This window comes from Balaenoptera acutorostrata, chromosome 16 (assembly GCF_949987535.1).
Source record: "Balaenoptera acutorostrata chromosome 16, mBalAcu1.1, whole genome shotgun sequence".
NCBI classification, from domain to species: domain Eukaryota; kingdom Metazoa; phylum Chordata; class Mammalia; order Artiodactyla; family Balaenopteridae; genus Balaenoptera; species Balaenoptera acutorostrata.
In genome coordinates this window covers 74,353,083-74,380,589 of record NC_080079.1, presented here as the reverse complement: position 1 = coordinate 74,380,589, position 27,507 = coordinate 74,353,083, and positions in this window count along the sequence as shown.

Below are 27,507 nucleotides of genomic sequence, written 5' to 3'. Positions count from 1 at the left end.
GAACTACGGAAATGATTTTCCTCGTGGTACTGAGACAGCCACCTGCGCTGTTCGGTAAGTTTTTTTCCCACTACTGAAAGAAAAGGGGGAAAAAAGCACTTACCCTCCTTGATTTTTCTCCCCAACTCTTTTCTTCCCATCTTCATGTGCCCAAGAACCGCATTTTTGCTTTGCAAAACCCACTTCCTCAAAGTAAAAGTCATTGCCAGCATTCAAAGCAGTTTTCAAAGGGAAACTTTTTCATAACAATAGCTCTGATGACTTGGGCCAGAATTAATTACCAACTTCCTTCTGTGCCATCTTAGTTTCTTTTTAACCTTTGATTAGAGCACATTCGGGCATTCTGGCACTTACTGCAGTGTCGTAGCTCCTCTTTCTGTAACTCAGGTGTCCCAGGCTAGATAAGCGCTAGGGACTGTGTTTACTAGCGACGTTACTTTGCCACTCATTAACCTAGGGTCAGAGTCTAACTCCATTATAAATGGCCAAAAGAAGGTGACATGGATTTTAATGGCCATTCCACATGAGGAGTTTCAAATTATGTTTTGAAAAAGGTCAGCATTTTGAGATTAACTGGAGAACTCTTCAAGGTGACTCTTTCGGGAGACCCAGTATTTGTCTGGATATGTAAATTTTTGGCGTGTTTGTCTGAAAAGAAAGAAAGAAGAAAGAAGTCTTCGTACCTAAGGTCCTTATTATCTTTGGGCTCTGTCCTACTGCAAGTGTGAGGGAGGCCAAAAACTGTGCTTTCCTGCCTCAGCACCCCTGAGGGACCCCAGCTCCATGCCAAGGGGAGGGTGAGAGCAGACCACGTGTAGTGAGGTCTCAGAGACCTCCAGCTCTCCAAGGGCCCCACGTCCGTTACCCAGGAGTGAAGCGGCAGACAGCCCTCGCATCTCTGTTTCTGCTTTCTTCTGAGATAGGGATTCTTCTTAAGCAGGGCCAGCTGAAAGGGCGGGCCAGCTGGGCAGCTCCCCAGGGGCAAATCGGAAGAGAGAGAACGCATCCCTGAGATAAATTTAAACAACGGTGCTTATTAACTCGGCTTTCTCTGCACAGCTTCTTCTCTAGCTGGTGAAATGGAAGTTGGTCCTTTCTCATTGAAGTGTGACAGAACCTTAGGGAAGAAAAATTTTAAAACAGCTTTTACCGATGCTACCATGACTACTAAGAATTTTGAGATGAACTCAAGACGAATCAGCTTAAGTTCCGCAGTGAGCTGAAACCCTGAATCCAAGTAACGTGAGGCATTGGTACTGTCACGGGGAATGACTGTCTCTATATGTTCAGTCATTCATTGTGTCTCCCCAAAAGTACTCAGATCAAAAGAAATCTGAGAAAAGATTTTTCAGAAAAGTGGGAAAAGACTTGACAACCGTTTTGAGATTGCTGATTAGGTTTGGGGCACTCAAAGAGTGTTGATTAGTAAACTAACATGTTTCTACATAAATTTTTTTTTGTTTTTTTCTTTCTTTCTTTTTTTTTTTGGCCACAGCACATGGCTTGTGGGATCTTAGTTCCCAGATCAGGGACTGAACCCATGTCCCTTGCAAGGGAAATGTGGCGTCCTAAACACTGGACTGCCAGGGAATTCCCTGCAAATGTTTACTAAGGGAAAATGAGTTTCTTCCTGTTTCCCATTCATGAATGTTGAACGTGACTTTTAAGAATGTCATGCTCCAAACCACATGCCCTGGTTGACGTCTCAGCACCGTTAACACCTGCAAGTAGGAAACCCCACCTCTGGCAGAGCTGCAGAGCCCAACTCCATCCTGCCAGCCCATTCCTGTCCCCCACTTAAAGCCCATGGGCCTGCCCGTCTGACACCCATGTATCTCTGGCCTCCGTCCAGTGTGGCCCTGTGGTGACTTGCTCGTGTCACCTCAGAGAACCTGCAGTTGCCTGCTGTCACATGCTTGTGTCCATGTCCTGCTTTTGCCTATCTCAGCTTTTTGAGGACAGTGAGAATTCATTCCATTTCCTTATATTCCCAAGAGCTAGCACAATGCCAAAAACACGGTAGACACGTGTCTGTTGAATGAAAAAACAAGTGGATCAATTAGTTGTACAGACTCGACCCTTTGCCTGCTGACACTTGTACCTTCTGCCAAACCCTCCTACATCTTAGTCTTTTCAGTCCCTCCAACTACCTGCCCTGCCCGGCCTCGTTGCCGTCTACACCCTGGATAAACCTAGTCTCCAGCCAAAGGGAGTGGTGGGACTCCAGTCATCCCTTCAAAAGTGGTGAAGATTTGGATGGGATGGCAATGGGGGGAGGAAGAGAAGTGGGGACAACCTTCCAGGGTCCCCGACAGGCCTTTTTGGCATCTACCGTTTCCTCTGTTTCAAATGCATTTTCCATCTCCTCCCATTACCTCTCTGCCCACTTCCCCACCTCAAAACCCCCCCCCCAATATTACTGTCCTTCAAAGCTTTTATCAAATGACAGCTCTTTCACGAACCTCCCCTGATGTCCCAAGCAAACTTGTAACTAACCTCCTTCCTTGGCCGCCTTAGTATCTTTTCTGAACTTGCCAGCACTTTCCAGCGCTGATCCCAGGGCCTTCGTTGTCTGTGTTCATGTGTCAGCTCCACGGTGAGATCACAGCCTCCCTGCAAATGGGTATTTTTTTCATCTTTTTATTCCCATAATGGCCAGCACAGTTAGTGTTCAATAAATATTTCTCGGATTGAACTGATAGCACCAAAGCCTTCCAGAGTGACTGCTTTAAAGGCCAACCCTCGACTGAACACTGATTTACGGGATGTTTGTTGAAAACCATGCTGAACTGTATACCACGAGTGCTGTTACCCCATTGCTGGCTTATTCATGCACTTTTAGCTTCTAGTTACCCCATCTATCAAGTTTCAAAGACTCAAGTATTTTAATGACTTTTCACGTTGGATTAGATTTACAAACAAAGTGACTTCCTTTAAAATACCAAAATGGGTGCCTGGCAGAGCCAGGAACCCAGGACCCCTGAGTGAACTTCCAGAGCCCTCCCTGCCACGCCCCCGTACAACTGAAGCCGGACAGTAATAATAACGACCTTGCCCTGTCGGCTTTTCATGGAGTTCTATAAACAGTAATTAACGCAGTTTAGACATTAGTCTCAACTGCTTACCCTGGCTCCCAATTAATTAGCTAACTGCCAAGCTAGGAAGACGTGGTTTGCATATAATTTGATCAGCGTGCACACGCACGCACACGGGTGACTCAGATTTGCAGATCTGCCCTTTACTGAAGCGTGGAATACACACATGCTATGGCAACAGAAACAATGGGAGAGCCAGCCAAGCCTCTCAGGGCCTCGGGAGGCAGGTGCTGTTTATTAAAACCTCCCCACTTCACAGAGGGCCGAATGAGTCACCCCGAGGCCAAACAGCTTTTCCAAGGTGTGAGGAGACCTCACTCTAACTTTGTTTAAAAACTGTTGTGTCTGTTCAAACGTGTTCGAAAGTGTTCAGAGGAAAGGGCTTGTCCTCCTAAAACGACCTGTGTTAACAGAAAACAAACTGTCCCTTGCCCGTCTGGCTGGACAGTGCCCGTGGCGAATCCAAAAAGCAGGTGGGAGGCTCCCAGGTGAGATGCCTCAGTCTCAGGGGAGCTGAGCCTCCACGGGGTCTGAGGATGTCGGGAGGGAGGGGAGCTCGGAGGAGGCCCTTCTGATCTGCCCTGGACGGAATGCCAACGGGACTGTCCCATGGGCTCCAGAACTCAAGACCAGGAGGCAAAGCTCTGCCCGAGGAGTCTTTTAAAGCAGGATAGTGCTAAGAGCGTGGGACATAGCAGAGGGCTGTGGGCAGGTTGACAGTGGGAATCTGGGGCACTGGAGTGAAAATCAGGTGGGAGGGTGGGGCGACTTTGAACCTTAGCCACGCATCTGTGTTCTTTTAGCATGTGTATTCCACTCACAGCACCAAGGACTACATCAAGTTGATTTTAATGTACTTCACATTGAGCATTTTAACGCTAACCATTACGAGAAACAAATTATAGACATAGCTACAGATATATAAAATGAGAGAGGTTCTGAATACTCTATTATCTTGCTAAATTCTTGATTATTGCCTTCAGCGCATGACAGCATTCTGCCTACGGTTCTCATTCCATTTTATTCTGTTTCGTTTTTTAACCAAGCAGAGAGAGACCTTCCCAGCCCCTCACTCTTCGAATCTGATTTCTGAATGAATGGGAGGGACGTTGCTACGGTATGGACATGTTATTTCATAAATGTTGACAAATTGTTTAATAACCGATTGCGCCATTTTCTAGGATATTTTCGTAGCTTGGGCAACCTTGGCTGTGCGTCAGGGTGAAACCTCAAAGACCTGAGTGGGTAGAGACACGGAGGGAGACAGGACCAGGACACAGCCTTGATGGCAGAGTCAATCCCGCCACGGGCCTTGTGCCTGAGCCCAGAGTCAGTCTAATCTCGGTGCCTGAAGCACGGGCATTTGGGCTTGCTTAGACTGGCACCGCATCTAAGGCGGTTCAGGATAGAGGGAGGATCCGGGAAGCACAGGGGGACAAGGATGGCTCGCCGCGTCAGGCAGGGAGCACTCTTAGGGCTCTGAGAGAGAAATCTGCTGACAGCAGGACCGCAGCTGGTGGCCCTGGGTTCAGGGAATTGAATTAAGATGCCTGAGCGGGGAGGCTGGCAAGAATTAGGCAAACTATTGAGCGTCTCAACCAAACAGGTTACAGGGCTCAGTGAGATTCATCTGCATCAGAAACCAGGTACACGTGTGCCCAAGGCTCACTTTCTGGGTCCTGCAGACGGAGACCAGGTCCCGGGCTCAGGGTCTCAACCCACTCACTTCTTTTTTTTTTTCTTTGGCAACATTATTGTTTTCATTTGGAAATTGATGTTCTTATGGTGCTCCATATTTTTTTTTTAATTGAAGTACAGTTGATTTACAATGTTGTGTTAGTTTCACGTGTACAGCAAAGTGATTCAGTTATACACACATATATATATACATGTATATATTCTTTGTCAGATTCTTTTCCCTTATAGGTTATTACAAAATGTTCAGTATAGTTCCCTGTGCTATACAGTAGGTCCTTGTTGGTTACCTATTTTATATATGGTAGTGTGTATGTGTTAATCCCAAATTACTAATTTACCAAATCCCCCCCACTTTTCCCCTTTGGTAACCATAAGTTTGTTTTCTTTTTTAATAAGTTTATTTATTTATTTATTTATTTATTTTTGGCTGCGTTGGGTCTTCGTTGCTGCACATGGCTTTCTCTAGCTGCGGCAAGCGGGGGCTACTCTTCATTGAGGTGCATGGGCTTCTCATTGCGGTGGCTTCTCTTGTTGCAGAGCACAGGCTCTAGGCACGTGGGCGTCAGTAGTTGTGGCACACGGGCTCAGTAGTTGTGGCTCGTGGGCTCTAGAGCGCAGGCTCAGTAGTTGTGGCGCATGGGCTTAGTTGCTCCGCGGCATGTGGGATCTTCCTGGACCAGGGCCAGAACCCGTGTCCCCTGCATTGACAGGCGGATTCTTAACCACTGTGCCACCAGGGAAGTCCCCATAAGTTTGTTTTCTATGCCTGTGTTGACACACTAGCTTCTGATGTCATGGTCGGAACTGGTGAGGGCTGGGGAGGGCTGATGGAAGCAGAGCTAGGCAGAGCAGAAGCAGAGGCCAGCAGTGATTCATGTCAAGTCTAAATGCTTTGCCCTTTCACAGCCTTGAGAATCCAAACGGTATTTACCTTGCACGAATCTAATTCTCAACTGCATCTTTCTTTAAGGGTTGTTAGTTAAACAAGACAGCAGTTAGTGTTTAACGTGATGTTGTGATCTTAATGAAGGGTTATATTTTTATAGAGAAAGTAATAGTGGTTGAATAGGGGACTGTTATTGCTTATCTCCACAAACCACGCACGAAGAAAACAGGTTTGCTGGACAAATGCATCCATTAACATTCCCCACCAGCTGTTCACCTGGGTGACATTCTGTAGAACTGGAATTCAAAATTAAACCTCTTTAGAGACAACAAGTCTTAGTGTTCAGCATGCCCTTCCTTCTTTTCCACCTCTCTTTACGTTTTCCTTCTCGCCTTTCATTGTTCCCCTCTCTCCCTCCCTTTCCCACTCCCTCCCTTCCCCCTCCCCCTCCCTCCCTCCCTCCCCCTCCCCCTCCCTCTCCCCTCCCTCCCCCCTCCTTTCCCTTTCATCCTTTCAGTGCCTCCTTCCTGTATGCCAGACTGTCAGGGACCAGGGACAATGACCTGCCTGAACAGAGCTGATGGAAAGAACCACTAAGTACGATGAGAAAAAGGACAGGGATGTCTGTCTCAATCTGGAGGATCAGAGAAGACTCCCAGGAGAGTTGAATCCTTCAGGGGTGTAGGATTTGGCCAGGTGGAGAAGAGCATTCTGAGTAGAGGGCGTCACAGACGTGGAGACCCAGCAGCATGGGAGAGCAGGGCACATTCGAAGATGGTCAGGTGTGGGCCTGGTACAAAACCACAGTGAGAGGGAGCTACACCGGGCATCCAGCTTGTGGCGCAGGTGATTTTCAATCCAGCCCTGGCTGGGGTCTCCTCTCTTCCTCCTAGTCTCTGAGTGCAAGCCTTTATGATAAAAAAAAATCTTTTCTATGTCACATTTATTCATAAAAGACATAATGGAAAAGCTCCCACGACGGAGGACAACTTCTCTCACACCCTGAGTTATCCTTATCGAAGCAGGGAGCTCTCTGACAACCTTGGCATGACCTGTTTATCGACTTCGTGTACGATCAGGGCAGAGCGAGGCTCCTTTCCCATGACCCGCTGGGGAGGGTGCAGGTAACGTGGACACACTCTTTTCATGTTGACGAATGGTTCCTGCATGTCGGGGAAGAACAGGCATGAACTTGAAGAGCACGCTGAGCTCCGAGGTGTTAGGAGTGCCCGGCAGGATTGGCGCCTTTAGTTCTGCTGGGTGGTGTTCCTGATCTCCAGATGCCAAGGGCCCACGAGTGGATGATGGGCACCCCAAAGGGAGAGCTGAAATGAATATCCAAGTCCCATCTTTTGCCTCTGTTGACAATGACCCCCGCTCTGCCACTGGGAAAGAGATGTGCTCTTGGCCAGAAGATATGGATTAAGAGGGAACCGCAGGTACTATTATAATGTGGACAAGGGTGTCATGTGTAAAATCTTTGTGAAAGTTTCCTTCTTTCAGGTGGACCTGAGCTGTTGCAGTGTCTGCTCTTTTGATGTTATCTGGCTCTTAAGATCCTTTCAGTTTCCCTTAAATTATCCCCAAGATGTAACAGAGGTCAGGACCACTGAACAGGAAGGAGATTGGCATCAGTTACAGAAGGTTTTGGGAGCAAGGGTTAGAGTGGGAACGTCTTAGGAGTTTCATTCGCAGACACAGGCAAGGACCAGACCTAGAAGAAGGGCTCCAGAAGGTTTTTTCCCCCTTTCTTTCTTTAGTATCATCACAATTTCAGACTGCATATAACAAGGAAGAGAATTTGGGGTAGGGAGGAAGAGGGTCATTTCTGGGATAACATTGCAAGGACAAAGAGAAAAGAGCAGTTACTGGGATTCATTAATGTATAATCCCCTCAACACTAATGGCCCATTACTTTGGCCTAACATTTCTTCAGATTATTATGCTAACTTGCTTTTCAAAAAAAAAAAAAACCTTTAGGTTTGGGTTTATCAGTTCAATATTTTATTTGAGAAACAAGAATTTTTTAAGATTAACTAGGCCCTATTAGTCACTGTTACATTTTCTATCAATTTTTAGAGAAATGTGAAAAGAACAACGTAAGATAATGCAATTTTTGACGGCTTTCCATCATCTTTTGGCTCTCATACCAGGAAAGGGGTGTTATTTTTTTTACGCTAATACAGATCACGAATTTTACTGCCATTGCAAAAGTAAGGATTGGCAAGATTAGACTTCTGATACCAGGTAATGATCATCAGTGGCAGAAAACAAGGCTAGGTGCCACTCCTTTCTGTTTTACTTCCTTTTTAATGATATGAAATCACCCTCAGATGAACTGGACACATACCCTCTGCCACAGAGAAATGGAAACAATATCCTCCTATCTGCTCATGAAACCACAGAAATGTGTCTCCAGGGGCTCTGAGGAGCTCTGGTTCTCAGCACAGAAAGAATTCAGCGAGAGGCGAAATGATAGATAAAAAGTGATTTATTAGAATAGGACACTTGTGAGTCTTACAAGTGGGCGGGCGAGAGGGTGACGTGCCCGGGAACTTAGAGGGCTACAGTTTTATAATCAAAGGAAAAGTGGGGAGGGGAAGAAGACCACATCCTTCCTCATTCTTGAGTAGATGTCACTCTTCCATCATCAGCTCCTCCTCCACATCAGGCAGGGGAGTTTTCTGGTTCCTACATGGTAAAGCTGGGACTGTCATGGCCCAACGGAAATGAGCAAAAAGGCGGTAACATATACTAAAAGTGGTAAATCATTTCAGGTTTTAGTACTATGTCACCCTTTCCTTATATTTTTGCTTTTAGTGTACCCCCAGGAGCATGTCCTAGGAATCATTAATTTACTAAGCTCACTGGGCAGGATGTGGGTCTCATCCCACCATTGTTTTACTGTTTTAGGTCATGTCTCATGCTTTTGTTGCTAAGCAAGCCTGCTTGGTTTTGTGATTAAGCAAACCTGCTTTCTTGAGTGATCATTAACTTACAGGGTCTCCCATGCTTTTTTCTCTACTTACAATCCCCTAGTGGGATTAACTATTTAATCACCTACTTTGTCCCTTTACTCTGATTAACCAAGAGCAGAAGACATGAGGTTCTGGTAACTAACTTTTTCATAAAGCTGGCTTGGAACTAACCATTCTTTAAAATGATCATTATTCAGGAGAGGTTTTGAGAATTCTGTTAGTTTTAACCAAATAACTTCCTGCCACTGTTGTTGGTTGGGTTACCTGGTAGCACATTTTACAGCTAATCCATGCTGATGGATTCACAACAGACGTTGCACAGAAGCATTTTAAAGATCTTCCCATAGCCCTGGAGGGGACCATTAAGTAAAATCCATTTTGAACATCTTCCAAGGCGATGTCAGCTGAATCTTGCTGGGCACTGCAGCCCTACAGAGACACAATCAAGCTCTGGGTCATTTGCTGAAACAGACCCAAGACTGCTTCCTGAGGAAAACTGTGGCCTTACCTGCAGAAAGAAAGCGTAAAGGCATTTGGGGCAGAAAAGCAGAAGCCCAGAATAGATCACATATACCAGGGTTGCTAAGAAGTTTAGAGCAGTTAGAGTTTTAAGATACATTTCTCAGAGAAAGAGGACAATATTCCATACTAGGTCTAACACCTAGAAAGTTAGTCAGTCACGGGGGTGATGGAATTCTTGGTGGTAGATGAGATCACCTGGAGCAAGACAGGCTACATAACCTGTGGGATCCAGGGCAAAGCGAAAAGGCAGAGGCCCTTGTTCAAAAACTAGGAATTTCAAGATGGCAAGCGCAGAGCATCCATCGAAGGGCGGGGCTCTTCTGAGCACAGGTAACTGCACAGGTAACGGCACAGGTTGAATGCCTATCAAGTGCCCGCAGGGAGGAGATTGAGTGAAAACAAGCCTTAATGATGGAATTCTAGGGAAAACCAGCTGTTAAAGGGAAGGTAAAAGAGAAGCCAGCAGACACTGAGATGGGGAAGTCAAGGAGATAGAGAAAGAGCTAAAGACAAATAGACTCTCAGAAGCCAAGAGAAGTCATACTTTTAAACACAAACCACATGAACCTTCTTACTTGTCCTTGTACTTCCAGCATGCTGGCAGGGAATATGCAGCCAACTGATGCATGATGTAATCACCTGTCTAATGTTCTAAAGGCCATCTCATAAAATGACTCAAAAGCATCCTTGGCATTTTGCATCCAAGAGGTCATCATTGATCTCTTTATTGAGTAATAAAAGAGGAACAGGCAGATGCTAGATTGTGCTAGTGATGGACAGGGAGGTGAGATAGTGGAGACAGCTCGAAGGACCTGTCTGATGAGCAGGAGGAGAAGGACTGAAAAGAGGGCAGTACCAAAAGGGAGGTGTTGAGCTGAGAGAGAGGTGGTGGTGATAGTGGTGGTGATGGTGGTGGTGGTGGTGGTGGTGATGGTGATGATGGTGGTGGTGGTGGTGGTGGTGGTGGTGATGGTGGTGATGGTGGTGGTGGTGGTGGTGGTGGTGGTGGTGATGGTGGTGATGGTGGTGGTGGTGGTGGTGGTGGTGGTGATGGTGGTGGTGGTGGTGGTGATGGTGGTGATGGTGATGATGGTGGTGGTGGTGGTGGTGATGGTGGTGATGGTGGTGGCAGTGATAGTGGTGGTGGTGGTTATGGTGGTGGTGGTGGTGGTGATGGTGGTGGTGGTGGTGGTGGTGGTGATGGTGATGGTGGTGGTGGTGGTGGTGGTGATGGTGATGGTGGTGGTGGTGATGGTGATGGTGGTGGTGGTGGTGATGGTGGTGGTGGTGGTGATGGTGGTGGTGGTGGTGGTGGTGATGGTGATGGTGGTGATGGTGGTGATGGTGGTGGTGGTGGTGACGGTGGTGGTGATGGTGGTGATGGTGATGATGGTGGTGACGGTGGTGGTGATGGTGGTGATGGTGGTGATGGTTGTGGTGACGGTGGTGATGGTGGTGATGGTGGTGGTGTTGGTGATGACGGTGGTGGTGGTGGTGGTGGCGGTGATGGTGGTGGTGGTGGTGGTGATGGTGGTGGTGACGGTGGTGATGGTGGTGATGGTGATGGTGGTGGTGGTGATGGTGGTAGTGGTGGTGGTGGTGGTGGTGGTGATGGTGATGGTGGTGGTAGTGGTGATGATGGTGATGGTGGTGACAGTGATGGTGGTGGTGGTGGTGGTGGTAGTGATGATGGTGTGTTTTGTGTCCATTTTGAAGATGGGAGAGACTTACACCTATCTGCATACAGAAGAAAAGGAGGCAGTGGTACTAAGTGAAAAGGAGGAAGAGGGGAGAAAGGAAAAGAAGAGAAGAAAGGGAAAGACCAAAGCCTGGAGGAGAACATTCCTATGGGTTTGAATGGCATAGGATTCAGAGCTCTGAGGGAGCTGTTTACTTTGGGGGAAAAGGAAGGTGTATTGAGGAAAAGAATGTAAGAATGGGGGTGAGTGTGTAGATACATTTTCAGGAATACGCTTACATTTGGGGGCAAGAGACTTGGAGATGGGAATGGAACATGCTTTTGTGCTACTTTTACCTTCTGTATGAGGTAGGAGACCAGGTCAGTAGCTGAGGTTAAATACCGAAATTCTTGCCCAGTAATAAAAAGCTGACTTTGATTTCTATAGTTCCTTCCCTGCAGACACTTCAAAGTCCTTTAGTAACTGCTACTCTCAAGGATCCTCTTCTGGTATTTTGATAGACCTTTTCATTGTGGTATTAATTTCTTTTCCAACTAATCATTCGTTTATATCAAAGAAAAACTTGGAAACTTGAAATATTTCTCCCAAGACTTATCCAATATCAAAAAGAGATTTTCTTTCTATAGCATTTTATAGGGCAATCATTTCAGAACACACAGAACTTAGAATCAGAACTTAGAACACAAGACTATTGGAGCAGGCCCCTTGCAATGCTAGTTTGCCTGAAAAAGAATATTCTGTTTGAACGAGAGCTCTGGTGGGGGAAATATTCTGTTAATTTTTCTGCCATAATAGTGGCTTCAATTTCTTTCTTGCAGAGGACTATAGCTTAGTCCAAATGGCAGCTCATCCACAATGGTTTAATACGCACAACAACTAAGTGAAAATCACAGCCTGAGAGAGCTACCCTGCCAGTATTTCATACTGAGTCTTTATTGCTCTTGTTACTATTATCTGATTGATGTAATATCTTTCCTTGGCTCAGAAATATTTGCAAGTTACCAACATAATTAATTTTCATTCATCAGCACTCCCAATCATTTAACTGTGTTATTTTATAGACTTAACCACCTTTTAATTTATATATAGATTAAGGTCTGTGTCCTCAACACCTAGAAGGATTTCTGGCTATAATAGGTATTCAGTGAATATTTGTTGAATGAATAAATAAAAACACATGTGTAATATTTTCTATTTCAGTGTATCACATTAACTTGCATATAGATGATAACACGGGATAATTTTCCATTCTGATCCCATTTTTCTTTGTGGAAATCTATGTCAGTCAGCCTTTTAAAAAACTTTGTCTGGGCTAAGAGGTAGTTACCGCAACTGCTTTGCCCCTTCCAAATCACAAACAGTAGAGGGAAGTTCAACTTGGAAAGGGACTCTTATGTTTGTTACGTCCATTATTGTTTCTCCCAATAACTTTATGAGCTAATTATTATTTCCATCTTATTGGAGGTAGTAACTGAAACCCTGAGAGGTTAACTTGCCCAAAGTTAGAAAGTGAAAAAGCAAAAACCTGAGTTTGAGCACAAACTTACTCCCAAACCAGAGCTCTTCCCAAAACCGTTTTGAAAATTATTCAATGACTCATGTTGTGTTGAGAAAGAAAGAACAAACAAGATGCATTTCACCTTTAAAAAAGAAAAGGAGGTGGGGGGAGAAACTAATGCCTGCAGTTTTCATCAGTAATTCCAACCTGGAAAACAAAATCTATTTCCAATTCGGGAAAGCAAACAGCTCTCTTAGAGAAATGATATCTTGGCTGAGATCTGAGAAGCTGTAGAAATATGATTCAAAAATGATGAGCAATTGAGAAATAATTTCTAGATACAAAAAAGTCTGAGGCAAACGTCCATTTTTCCTCAGTACAACAAAGGTCACTCCTCTTTGTTCAGGGCTAAGTTCCAAAATTTCTGATCCCTTTAATTTCACCTCCTCATAATGATTCACACAGGTTCATCCCCCGCAGACTCTGAGGAGGTGGAGAATGTGGGTGGGTAGCTACATCTTAAGTCCCTGCTGCCCACTCTCTGTTCCTTTTTTTCTTTTTCTTGTTTTCTATTTGGCTTTTATTTATAAACCACCAAAACATCCGGCCAATTCACTTAATATCCAGATGTTTTGGTCTAATTTACATCACTATTTTTTTTTTTTTTTTTTTTTTTACTGAATGTATTGACTTTTTGGGTAAATATAGCCTGAGTGAAAGTGCATGAAGTTGCCAGATGATGGAAAATGGAACTAGCTGGTAATCAACAATCAACATCTGCTCCTCATTTCTCTATTTCTTCCTGGCTCAATCAAAAATAATGTGCCTAATCTTTGAAGAAATTTCTAGAGAAGAGAAAAAAATCACTTGACAATATTTACCTTACCAGTATCACAACCATAAAGAAGCTAGACATGGGGGCTTCCCTGGTGGCGCAGTGGTTCAGAATCTGCCTGCTAATGCAGGGGACACGGGTTCGAGCCCTGGTCTGGGAAGATCCCACATGCCGTGGAGCAACTAGGCCCGTGAGCCACAACTACTGAGCCTGCGCGTCTGGAGCCTGTGCTCTGCAACAAGAGAGGCCGCGATAGTGAAAGGCCCGCGCACCGCGATGAAGAGTGGCCCCCGCTTGCCGCAACTAGAGAAAGCCCTCGCACAGAAACGAAGACCCAACACAGCCAAAAATAAATAAATAAATAAATTAATTAATTAAAAAAAAAAAAAGAAGCTAGACATGACCAGAGGCAAAAACAGGATCCCTATCTGGGAAATGGCCTGAGTAGATGCACACATTGCACCATGGGGAGAAAATTAAGATAAGAATTCAGATCCCAAATCCTCAGAAGCATTTGTCACACCATCCCCACCATTCATGTTTCCTTTCCAACTTATCCCAGCATGTTCATGTTAAATTTCTTTTTTTATATATATAAATTTATTTATTTTATTTATGGCTGTGTCGGGTCTTCGTTGCTGTGCGTGGGCTTTCTCTAGTTCTGGCGAGCAGGGGCTTCTCTTCGTTGCGGTGCACGGGCTTCTCATTGCGGTGGCTTTTCTCGTTGTGGAGCACAGGCTCTAGGCACGCGGGCTTCAGTAGTTGTGGCGCAGGGGCTCAGTAGTTGTGGCTCGTGGACTCTAGAGCACAGGCTCAGTAGTTGTGGTGCACAGGCTTAGTTGGTCCGCGGCATGTGGGATCTTCCCAGACCAGGGCTCGAACTCGTGTCCCCTGCATTGGCAGGCGGATTCTTAACCACTGTGCCACCAGGGAAGTCCTAGATTTCTTTAAGTATCTTGGTAAAATGCTGTCCTGGAGGAACCATAGACAAATGCCTTTCCCTCCTCTTGGACTGAGAATTGAAGCATCACTTCATCCTTCCGGTGTCATGTTTTAATGAAAGTCCAGTCCTGTGTTATACAGTGGTGTTAGTCCTTGACCCCAGAGCCGAGCCCACGCAGAAAATATGGCAGCTGGATTGAGTACCGAAGTCTAAACTAAATCATATTTCATGCCCTTCCACACAATTTAAAGGTGGTAATTAGATTGACATAGGTGTGGCCATTCCTATTGCCCTCAAGGTAATTGATTTCTGGTTGATAGGTCACAAGTCAAAACTCTTTTCCTATACATACAGTGTTATCATTGTAGTTCTCTTCCTAGAATCATGTTTGATGTCACAGAGACACCAAGCTGGACCACAAAAAGTCAAAAAGAGAAAATACACATACATGATTTTACAACTATTTATTAATATTATAAAACAAAGAACTTTATTTTATCTATTTACTTTTTTGTGGACTTTGTATGTAAGTACAACATACAAGCAGAAAAATGCAAAAATTGTACATTGGTCCCTTGAATTATCATAATTTAATACACCTGGGTCACTACCACCCAGGTCAAGAAGTAGAATATTACCAGCCCCTCAAAAGACCCCTCCCCATGGTCCACATGGTCTAGTCCTCCATTTGTTCACTTCTATTTCATTTCTCTCAGTAATGTTTTATAGGGTATAGTAATGTTTTTATAGTTTTTAAAGGCCTTGCATCACTTTCTTTTTATTACTAAACATTTGGTAGTTTTTAATGCTAATGTAAACAGTACCATTTTATACGTTTCATTTTTCTCCTTATTGTTGGTATAAGAAAAGCAATTTTTTATATTGAATTTAAGATCTTTGATAAATTCATTTATTAATTAATTCCAATACTTTATCTGTAGATCCTTTGGCTTTTCTTCATAACAATCTTGTCACTGGTGAATACCAAGTTGTCTTTTTATTTCCCCCCCGCCAGTTCTTAGGTCTCTTCTCTTCCTTGTCCTATTTCTCTGGCTAGCTAGAACCTTCAGGAAAAGTTTGAGCAGAAGTGGCAATAGTGGGCATCTTTGTGTCTGGGGGAAAGCTTTCAACATTTAACCGCTGAGTAACATGTTTGCTCTGGGACTTTTTTATAAGCTCTTAGTATCATTGTTAGCCTGGTCTCATTAAAAGACATGGAAAATTTCCCTCTCTCTTCTTGGGGAGGATTTGTATGTAATAGGCATTACTGTTTCTGTTTATGTCTTGAAGAATTCACCAGTGAAGTCATCTGGGCAAGCAGTTTTTGTTTTGAGAAGGTTTTTAACTATGAATTTATTTTTTGTGTGTGTCAATTTTGAGAGGTTGTATTTTTCTAAGAATGTGTCCAATTCAACTAAATTGCCAAATACACTAACATTCGGTTGTTCATTATATCCTCTTATGATTATTTTAGTATCTGTATTATAGGTAGTTTTGCCTTGATATGGTTTAGTTGTATTTTCTTTATTCTTTTATCTATCTTTTGCCTGGGATTTATTGAATTTTGTTATCCTTCCCAAAAAATCCCACTTTGGCTTGCTGATTCTTTGTATTGTGTGTTTATTTTCTTTTTAAATTCTACCCTTATCTTTATTATTTCCTCCCTTAAACTTTCTTTGTCTTTTTCTAACTTCTCGAGATTGATGACAAATTGTTTGTTTTTAGTCTTTCTTCTTTAATAATTTTAAACCATGAGTTTTCCTTGAAACGTGACTTGAGTTCCATCCTACACATTTTGTCAAGTAGTAATTTTTTAATCGTTCGGTTCAAAATAGTACGGACTTCCCTGGTGGTCCAGTGGTTAGGACTTCACCTTCCAACGCAGGGGGTGTGGGTTCGATCCCTGGTCAGGGAGCTAAGACCCCACGTGCTGTGTGGCCGAAAAAACCAAAACATAAAACAGAAGCAGTATTGTAACAAATTCAATAAAGACTTTAAAAATGGTCCACATAAGAAAAAATCTTTTAAAAAGTATTATCTAATTTCCAGTGTGATTCCTTATTCTACTAATGTGCTATTTAGGTATTAATGCTTAATTTTCATACATGTGGAGATTTTCTAATTTATTCTACAGAGATCAGAGGACAAAATCTGTAGGACAATCCATTATAATTTGTTGAGATTGCTTTATGTCTAAACATATAGTTGATTTTGGTACGTGCTCCATGTAAACTTGAAAAGGAAGTATATTTTTCAGTTGTTGGGATCAGTGTTCTATGTATGTTACAAGGCCAAGTCTGTTAATCACATTGTTCAGATTTTCTATATCCTTACAGATTTTTGTATGTGCATTCTATCAGTTACTGAGAAGTGTTAAAATCTTTTAAAATCTTCCACTATGATTTCAAATTTTCCATTTCTATTTTTAGTTCTGTCAATTTTTGCTTTATAGATTGAGTCTTGTTATTAGGTAGATATGACTGTAAAACTTTTATAATTTCCACATCATCTCTTTCCCTTTAGTAATACTTCTTGCCTTAAAGCCTGTTACGTCTGATAATAAAATAGTTACTGCACCTTTCCTTTCCTTGGAGTTTGCATAGTTTATCTTTCTCCATCCTTTTACTTTCAACTTCCCAGGTCTTTATATTTAAGATGTGTCTCTTGTAAGCAGAATATAATTGTTTTTATCCAGCCTGAGTACTTTTGTTTTTCAATTGAAGCATAAGGTCTGTTTACATTTACTGTAATTACTATTTGTTTCTATTTGTCCCAACATTTTTCTGTTCTTATTTCCTTCTTTCTTACCTATTTTTGGATTAAGTACTTTTATTATACCTATCCCCCATCATCTCATTGTTTTATTACTATCATGGTAATTATCTAGAGATTAGAACATCCCTCCTGGCTTATTAAATCTAATATAAATCAGTACTTTTCCCACTTCCTGAACAATATAAAGGCCTTAGTAGTCTGTAACATCTTTTACCCCATCCCATCTTATATATTATTGTTTTCAAATTCTCCATATATTTTAAACCATATGACGTTATTATTGTTGATTTTTATAGCCAATATTCATTTAGATTTACCCATTTATTTACCATTTATATTGTTCTTCATTACTTCCTGAATCTCTAAACTATCACATAAAATCATTTTCCTCATCCCAGAATTGCTTCCTTTAATGTTTACTTTATTATGGACCAACTGGTGTTGAATTCCCTCAAGTTTTTGTTTATATGAAAATATGTTATTAGATTAATTTTTGAAGATATTTTCACTGGATATTTTCTTCCAGCACTTTGAAAATACAATTATTTTCTTGACCAAACAACTGATTGAATGGATAAATAAATGAAAACAGTGAAAGGATGGGATTATATACATGACAATGTGTAATCCCATTTGGCTGGAGTATAAGGAATTCAGAAGAGGAAAAGGAGACCAAAAGCATGTGGAGATGTACACAGACACACACACACACACACACACACACACACACACACACATACATACACACACATGCAAGAAGGTCTCATATCTAATGCATTCATCAATAAATGTTCATTAATTTATTAAATAATTCATATTTGTAATTAGAGTCTTACTATAATAGAGGATAGCAGTACAAAATGCATAAAATGTTCCTTTAATTGTTCTGGGGGGTAGTAATAATCTATTAGAGAAGTATATATTTGCTTATTTAAAAGGTAACTTTATGCTACTTTGAATCTTTCTTAAGGACCTACCACACTTTAATAACTTTAAGAAAAGTCAGTATATATATTCATATAGACCCATATAGTAAATCTACAGACTAAACCAGTGTAAATATTCACTTAATTGTGGAAGGAAAAAAGGAAGTAATTCAGTATTTAGCTTGCATGAGACAGTCTGATACTTGGAAAAACAATAATACATTTTAAACGCATGAAGGGACTAAAACAATATGAATGAAATTAAATACGTTTTAGAAATGAAAAATGTAATGTGCTTATTTAGTTTTTACTTTTACCATGCTTTTATTTATAGCAATAGTTTTTACAAATGCTTATCTTTGGATAAAGATAAGACAATATGGAAAAAGCTAGAGTATTTCTAAGAATATCTGCGTTCAATAGCTAACTCATACTTGCTCGGATAAACTTTGAATTGGGCAAAAATGTGGGGATACATACCTGATATAGTATACTTGTTGAGGAGACAAAGAATGAATATTCAGACAGAATGGAAGAGAGCTAATGAGAAAAGCCCTCGTAGAGGGAATGCATCCAGAGCAGGTCTTTCTGGGAGAGAGGCATGCTACAGGCCTAGTGGAAGATAAGAGTCTTCCAAATAGAGTGTTTCCATCCTGTTTCCTTTCCACAGGTGACTGGCTGCAAGGGCATTAATCAGCCGTCTCAAGCATCACTCAATGGTCCCTCCATTCTCACTTGCTTAAGGCATGAGTCCTTGTCTTGGTTCTCAGGGTATCTCCAACCCTTTGACTCTGTGCTCTAGCTTTTCCAAACCAACGCAGGCCCTTGCTTGCTTGTTTCTCCTTTGGGGCGCTGCTCTAGCACTGACTGTTGGTATTGTCTCTTGGACACGATTTGGTGTTTGTTTCCTGGCTCCATGTACTGTGGTTGCAGCTAAAGAAACACTCCTGCTTTCCCTCCTACCCACATATGCTTCATGGGGAGATGGGTTGGAGAGTGGGAATATGTGTTTACAAAAGACTTTTCCTAACTCCATAGCTTGGATATGGGAAAATTAACACTAATTTTATCTTTTGCTTATTTTTTCAGGTCTGTGAAATTAGTATCCTTTTTCTGGACATTGCTATCAAAAAATATATATGTTAGACTCTTGTAGTCCCACTGTCAAAGATATGAAAACAATTGAATACAAAAAGGCTAGTTTAAAAAAAAAAAGGCTTTAGTGATGGAGTTGTATTTTCTTTATAAGTAAAAATTCATGTCAAGAAGACAGAGCAGTCTTTAAAACTAATCATCTTTTTTTTCTACCCTATATTTAGGTTTTTGTGAGCTCTTTCAAAAATAAAGGATAAAGATCTACAAGCCCTACCTCACATTGTTTTAATAGCCTGGATTCTTCTGTTTCCTCTTCTCCATGGTTTTATGGCTCTCTCCAGGCCCATAAATTACATGGTAGAAATAGGCCCTTCCAGAAGAAAGTGACAAAATGAGATAATTGACATCTCCCCCAATCTTACAGCACTTGGGTTCAATTATTCTCTTCTTTAATGGACCTTTCCCCCAGTCTCCCTTCCCCTAACATAAATCATATGCTATATGCATTTCCAATTAGCTATAGGGCGGTCAGCTTCCGGATCGAAATGAGACTGAGCAGGAGAGCTGATTCCTAGACTGCCATTCAGAGCAGGCCTTTAACAGTTATCTAATGACCTGCTCTGTGCCCACCAGCCTCGTGTCAGATGTGCTTTCTGTTCGGTGCACGTGTTGGGAAGATTCCCGCCGCACCCTGGGCAAATAGCTTGGCACCTTTGATATTGGTCCTTGAATATCTTGCCAAGCGCTAGTACAATGGCACCCAGAGGTAAAGGACTATTCATCACAAGGAACTCCAATCAGTTGTGTTGGATACTGCAGCCCACTGATAACCATTTTTCAAGTGGCTTGCTAAGTTCTACATAGACTAGTTCAAAGCTCAGTTTTCTCCCCTGAGCATCTTATACTATGGTGGGAGAGGCTGGGGGAAATCCACTCTTCTGTCATTATTAATGTAATGTGACATGGCTTGTGCCTGAGTTTAGGAAGGTAAATATCTCTAACTTGAGGTCATTCATATATTAGGTGGTTCTGTCTATTATAATGAATTGTAGCTGTTGGCCAAGCAGCAGTTAGGTTATTTAAAATATTCTTCAAGTCAATAGTTGCTGTACCACAGAAACCCCTTAGGATACTTGAGGGCAGGATGAGTCAGGTAGACAATTCCTTTACAATCAATTATTAATAAGCTCATGTCAATGCAATGGTCCAGGGGATAATGGTTGACAGCCTGCAACAGCACTGGTTGCTAAACCATCTACATTCACCATCTGAGACCTCAGTCTAACATATGTCACCATGAAATACTGGAACAACCCAAAGCAGAAGTCTCAAAGTCACAAAATGGCAGTTAATACTTAAAAATGATAAGATTTTGCATAAAAGTTTTCACTTATAGCTTATTTTAAAAAGTGAGGAGTTCTGGGGGACTTCCCTGGTGGTCCACTGGTTAAGACTCTGTTCTTCCACTGCAGGGGGGATGGGTTCAATCCTCAGTCAGGGAACTAAGATCCCAGATGCAGCGCAGCACGGCCAAAAAACCCAAAAAACAAACAAAAAAATGAGTTCTGGTAGCATTAGGCAGCAAAGCCTCCACCAACTGAAGGAAAGAAGACACCACCTCCTTCAGACAGGCATGGGCTCTAGGACCCATGTCTGGCTTCCCTTGACACGTGAGGCTGTGATTCCCATAACCTCCTTCCTGAAGTCCAGGTACTAAGTTTGAACTTGACTGCATAGAATTGGGGTTCCTGATAGTGTATAGGAATGGACAGACATACATTAAATCTTGAACTTTGTCTCAAGCTCTACTCACAGGATCTGGCCGTTGTGACCAGTTCCTCTCATGGAATTACAGAATCACAGAGATCATTTAAATCTCCCCATCCCTCCACCACATCCCTCCACTAACCTCACTCTCATTCTCTGCCATAGGATTGGATTCTGTGACACTGCTTTCCTCTCCTTATTGTCCATGCATGCTAGTTTTGCCATTTTCAACACAAACACAAGATCACCAGGTAAGAGACTGTATCAGAGAGTTTCTTTGTAATTTCCATATTACTTTGTACATTTTAAATGTTCACTGGTTATTGAATGGGTTGATTTAAGACAAGTGACTTCACTTTTCAATGCCTCAATTTATTTGCTCACAAAAGAGAGTGTTCATTTTCAGCCTCCTGAATATCATTTAAATCACTGAACCTGAGGGACTCAGTGAGAGATTATTTCATAGAAATTACTTCTTTACAGAGAGCTGCTTCATACATGCAATGCACTGAATTAAAAATAAAATCCGGTATTTCAGTAAGAGTCTCTGTTCTAAATGCTGTAGAAAGCTCTGGTGGTTAGAATGAATTTTTTTTTAAACTTTGGGTTTATTTATTTATTTATTTATTTATTTGTTTGTTTATGGCGTGTTGGGTCTTTGTTTCTGTGCAAGGGCTCTCTCTAGTTGCGGTGAGCGGGGGCCACTCTTCATCGCGGTGCGCGGGCCTCTCACTATCGCGGCCTCTTTTGTTGCAGAGCACAGCCTCCAGACACGCAGGCTCAGTAATTGTGGCTCACGGGCCCAGTTGCTCCGCGGCATGTGGGATCTTCCCAGACCAGGGCTCGAACCCGTGTCCCCTGCATTGGCAGGCAGATTCTCAACCACTGCACCACCAGGGAAGCCCTAGAATGAATCTTAATATGGGAGGAAATGTGATTTTTGTGTTCATTTTGAAAGAGTCAATTGTCCTGGAGGAAATAAATTGAAATGATGGGGAAAAGTGCCTCCCTAGGTATGTTGATGATTTTAAGTGTGGGTTGTAAGAAGGTTTTTGGAGGGAGAGGAATAAATGAGTGGGGTAAAAGATTTGCCGAAATTTGGTGAACAGGGGTTTTGTATGCCTCCTTTTTCCAAGTCTCAGTTCTTTCTGGGTCTAGCTTGGATGACAACTGCAAACTTCAGCATGGAGATTTAAATTCCTCTTATGTGTTTCAAAGTATGAGGTCAAAAACTTAGACATGAGTGGGAAATCTCATGTCATTCAGTAGCTCTCCCCAAATATGCTGGACTGTTACCGCTGCTATTATTGTCAAGTTGATTTGAAAGCCTGTAAAAAGCATCCGTTACCACCAAGGAAAGCTGACTCACTGAGCCAGGAGCTGATTTGAAACGTTTCCCCCATGTTAAGTAAAGCCATTTTTCTTCTTTTCATTCAAAGCATGTGGCTTTCACTGAATTAATAAATCAAAGTTTATTTCATCTGTTAACAAGATTGTAGTGGTTAGAGGTTGGGGACAAAATGGAGAAAGGATACACTTCCCCCGCTCTCATAAGAATGGGCTACGGTTATCGGCCTATTGCTTGATTGTTCCCAGTTCTGGGGAGATACCTCTTTCTGCCTAAGTCACTCTCCTTTCTCTCTGAAAGTGACCAAAGGGTCAACTCAAAGCAAAAGAGTGGGAAGGGATAAATTAGGAGTTTGGGATTAACATAGACACATTACTATATAAAAAAATAGAGAACCAACAAGGACCTACTGTATAGCATAGGGAACTATACTCAATATTTTGTAATAACCTATAAGGGAAAAGAATCTGGGAAAAAGTATATCTGAATAACTTTGTTGTACACCTGAAACTAACACAACATTGTAAATCAACTGTACTTCAATTAAAAAAAAAAAGTCAGTGTTGAATCTGTTCTGCTCAATACGTATTAACTATTTGACTTATATCCCGGAAAAACTCCCTTTGAAATTGTCTTGAAGAAGACAGAAGTTCTAGTTTTATGAAGCACAAACTTGGTCAGGCTAGTCAAGTCCTTTTCTCTGACAATAATCAGCCAGAGAGAGAACCAGGGAAAACCACAAGTGTTTAGCCTCACAGAGACTTTTATTCTGGACTGTGTAGTATACTAAAATAGTAGGACTACATGAGCTAAGTTACATAGTTATTATGTGTAGGATCCTACCCATGATAAGAAATTTATAAGCGATATTTTCAAAATAGCAATGTTAACTTAAAATTGCATGACAACTGTTGTTCCAGGTTGTTGGTTCTCGACTCAGTACCACATAACCCCTGGATGCTGGAATGAGACCACCCTTTATTAGTTTTGCAGTTCACACTGAGACAGGTGGGACAGAGGCCTTAGAATACAGGAATTCAACGTGTGCTTGGTAAATCTGAACTGAGAAAAGTGCAGCAAGGACAGAGGAAAATGCATAAGTACAAGACAAGACAATTATGTGCATTAAAGGCGGGAAAATATTGAGAGGTTACAATAGATAAGGAGCTGACAGTCTGTCAGTAGTGTAAGAAGGCTGAGAGGGTCACAACTGGGAACCAGGAAGTGCTACAGCAGAATGAGAACTGAATTCACACTTGCAGAATCCTGGGACCAGGAGAAAATGAGCTAGAGAAACCGGAGGGAGCATGACACGTACCTACAAGCATGATTTTAAGAAACAGAGTTTTGGCAGGATTCTGTCTCTAAAAGAAATAGTTAAGAGTGACCCTACAGCCTTCGTGAAAACAAAGGCCATTAATCACATAGTAACTTTTTCATCTTAGGTGAGAAGAAAGAAATGGAGACAAGCCATGATGTGAAGGATTTGGAGAGCACATATTTGGAATGTTGCCAAGAACCTTCCATCCTGCAACCTTCTCTGAACTTGTTTAACTCAGTCCATGAAAACTGAGATGTGATTCTGCTGAGAGCTAGAGGGGTGGCTAAGATGATTTTCCATGGTCCTTTTTACAGCAATATTTGCATATTATTTTCGGAGGCTTTGGGACGTTTAATCCTCAAAACATCTCTGTTATGGAGGGATTGTTAGTCCCTGGGTATAAATGGGAATACCAAGTCTCAGAGAGATTAAGTTCCTCATTTGGCCTTGAATCCAAGTTTACCGAGTGCAATTCTCATGCATTTTCAACTGTGTCATGTTGCCTACAATTATGTGAAATTACATGTGTCTCTTTCTCTTTTTATAAGTTCTTGCAAAGAAGCAATACACTGTGATGGATTTCAAGGGAGAAATTGCCCCCATTGGTTTCTCTCTCTATAAGGCAGGGATTGAGATAGAATGAGCAAGTGAACAGCCCTCTGGTTTAGCGGAAGTGCTGGTGGAATGTGGGCTTTAGGGAATAGCCTATTTCATTTCTGTTTGTTTGTTCTCCAGCACAGTCTTTTCCTGGATCAATCATATTTTTTACTCTTGGAGGACATTCAGGGGCTGAGATACATTGTGCCTATATCTTCCTGAGGATTGTCTTCACCTTCTCAGTTTGTACTGCTGGTTTTTGTTTTTTTAATATTTTCCTTTATGTCTAAAATTTAGTGATCCAGATTCTGTCTAAACTATGTCTAAGTCATGCCCCGCATGTCACATGGCTGTGCAAATATCGCCACGTCCTATTTGTTTACTTGGAGTTGGTCAGAAGATATTCAAACGGTTTTTAAAATTCTCTCCACAATTATTTTATGTAGAATTCAAAGTTTTTCTATTATCTATTTTGGGGAAAAATCAGTTGAAAAACAGGCTTTCATTTTTGGCAGAGAGAGTAATACAACTTGAAATGCAGTCTCATTACATTTACGGAAAGATTATATGATGGCCATTTCCCAATCTGCAATATGTAGGGGAATTTAGTTTCCATCCACAGCTTTCCTTTCTAATACATATACTGCCAATATTCTAAACTGACAATAGGCTCCTCTCGTCCAATTATACCTTGCATTTTTTCCTACTGATATAGAACCTGTCTGAATGTTTATATTTTGCTGCTAGCCTGGCTGTCCACTGCCCCTCATTTGTGCCTGAAACGTAGCCACTGTGAATGATAATACGGTCGGTCCTCCCTCTCCCCGGGTTCTGCATCCGCGAATTCAACCAACCACGGATGGAAAATGCTAGGGAAAAAAAAAAAATCCAGGAAGTTCCAAAAAGCAAAACTTAAATTTGCCCAAAACTTGAATTTGCTGCTGTGCACTGGCAACAATTTCCATAGCATGTACATTGTATTAGGTATTATAAGTAATCTGGAGATGATTTAAAGTGGATGGGAGGATGTGCATGGATTATATGCAAATACTATGCCATTTTGTATTAGGGACTTGAGCATCCTCGGATTTTGGTATTCCCGGGGGCTGGGAGGCAGTGCGGGTCTTGGAACCACTCCTTCTCAGATACTGAGGAAGAACTGCGCTTCAGAACACTGGCAGTCATGGAGAATGAACTTCCAGAGAAGTGAGCTCCGGCTCCTAAGTTCACAGCAGCTTCTTCGCACTAAGTATTTTCTCCCAGGACCAACCTCTACTCTGGATCTGGGCTTGGCCTCTAGCAAGTACATAGTTGTCTATGAATTTAAAATTGGTGATTGACTCATCCCAGTATGATACATTGTGGCTGGAAGTTTATGGGGGGAAAAAAGCCAACCAATGATGAATATGCCTTTTCAGATGTTTTCCAATTCTGAGACTCTTTGATGCTTCACAGAATTTGTTAGGAGCAGAAAGTAGCAATAAATTGAATCACTTCCTCCAATCTTCCTCAGTTTGGGGTCAGATAAGAAACTGTCTTCTTATTTTATCTTTAGGATTTTGTTCCATAATAACATGCATATCTCTTGAGTGATGCCATAGTTCATTTGCTTGGAGGGAGCTGGCTCAATACCACCATTACATATTTATGTGGTTTTGTGGGGAAGTAAAGATCAATAGAGGCCTTTCCAGCCATGGGACCACAATGATGGATTTTTCCTGCTTTATTTATTATTTATTAAATACCTCTTTGTGAACAACATTGTCCTTATTCTTGAATATGATTGAATGAGGGGACTGTGTACAGGCCTAACCCAGAGCAGCGCTATTGCTGTGAAACTTTGGATTTTATTGAAATGTGCTTAAAATTATAGAAGCTATGCCCATTAAAAAACATTTTATCAGTCGCTATCATGTTTCAAGATAATGTTGAGACACAAATTCAATGCAGTACATCTCTATTTATTCTTTGGAAAGCTTCCAAATTTAGTTTGAAATGTTCAAGCTTTTTCTAAAGTCATGAAATTCTGACTGGCATGAGGTGGTACCTCATTGTAGTTTTGATTTGCATTTCTCTAACAATTAGTGATGTTGAGTATCTTTTCACGTGTCTCCTGGCCATCTGTATGTCTTCTTTGAAGAAGTGTCTATTAAGGTCTTCGGCCCATTTTTCGATTGGGTTGTAATTCAGCAATCCCACTCCTGGGCGTATACCCGGACAAAATCATAATTCAAAAAGATACATGCACCCATATGTCCATAGCAGCACTACTCACAATAGCGAAGACATGGAAACAACCTAGATGTCCACTGACAGCTGAATGGATAAAGAAGATGTGGTACATATGTACAATGGAATATTACTCAGCCATAAAAAGAATGAAATAATGCCATTTGTAGCAACAGGGATGGACCTAGAGATTATCATACTAAGTGAAGTAACTCAGAAAGAGAAAGACAAATACCATATGATATCACTTATATGTGGAATCTAAAATATGGCATAAATGAACCTATCTACAAAACAAACAGACACACAGTCATAGAGAACAGTCTTATGGTTGCCAAGGGGGAGAGGGGGAGAGAAAGGGATGGAGTGGGAGTTTGGGGTTACTAGGTGCAAACTATTATATATAGGATGGATAAACAACAAGGTCCTACTATATAGCACAGGGAACTGCATTCTATATCCTATGATAAACCGTAATAGAAAAGAATACAAAAAAGGAATGTATATATGTGTATAACTGAGTTGCTTGGCTGTACAGCAGAAATTAGCACACTGTAAATCAACTATACTTCAATAAAAAAACAAATAAAAATTTAAAAAAGAAGAAGAAAAGAAAAGGCACAGGCACAACCTTCTCATCAACAGTGTACACTGGATCCATTCAGTGTAGGTTTTTCTCCAACAAGCATAAGGGAGAGAGCTGCATTTTCACCAAGCATTGGGGAAGGAAGGGCGTGGTCATGGTCCTGACATGTGAAGGTGGGGAAGCCTAGATATACAAACATCACCAGCACAAGCACCGTGACCCGGTGTGAATCACTCACTGGGTCTGTCAGTGTTGGAGAACTAGACAGAGAAATTCAGGAACTGGTGAGTTTCCTGAATTGGCTCCGTCCTTTCCCCAAAGTAAATGGAAGTGTTTGGCATGGCAAAAGAGCCACGTGCGAAGTTAGTGTGAGGGAGGGTTTTCACCAGGTGTTGTGGGATCTCTTAAAGCCAATCTGGCTTCTTGGGGGTTGGTGCACCCCTGGGTGCAGCCTCACACCTGTGGTCGCCCTTTCACTTGCCCTTCGAGGGTAAGGAGGGAGCTTCTGATTTCATCCTTGTTGAGGTGATGAAGCCATTCATCACTGGTAGCCTAAGAGTCATTTCCTCTCCAGGGCTATGTGTGTAGAAGTTTCATGAAGGGCTGGACTTAACAAAACATGACATATGATGAGATCTCCAAGTCAGGAGCCACTTGTTTGGCTTTATTTACACATTGTATTGGTGCTGCTGGGGGAGAAGAAAAGGA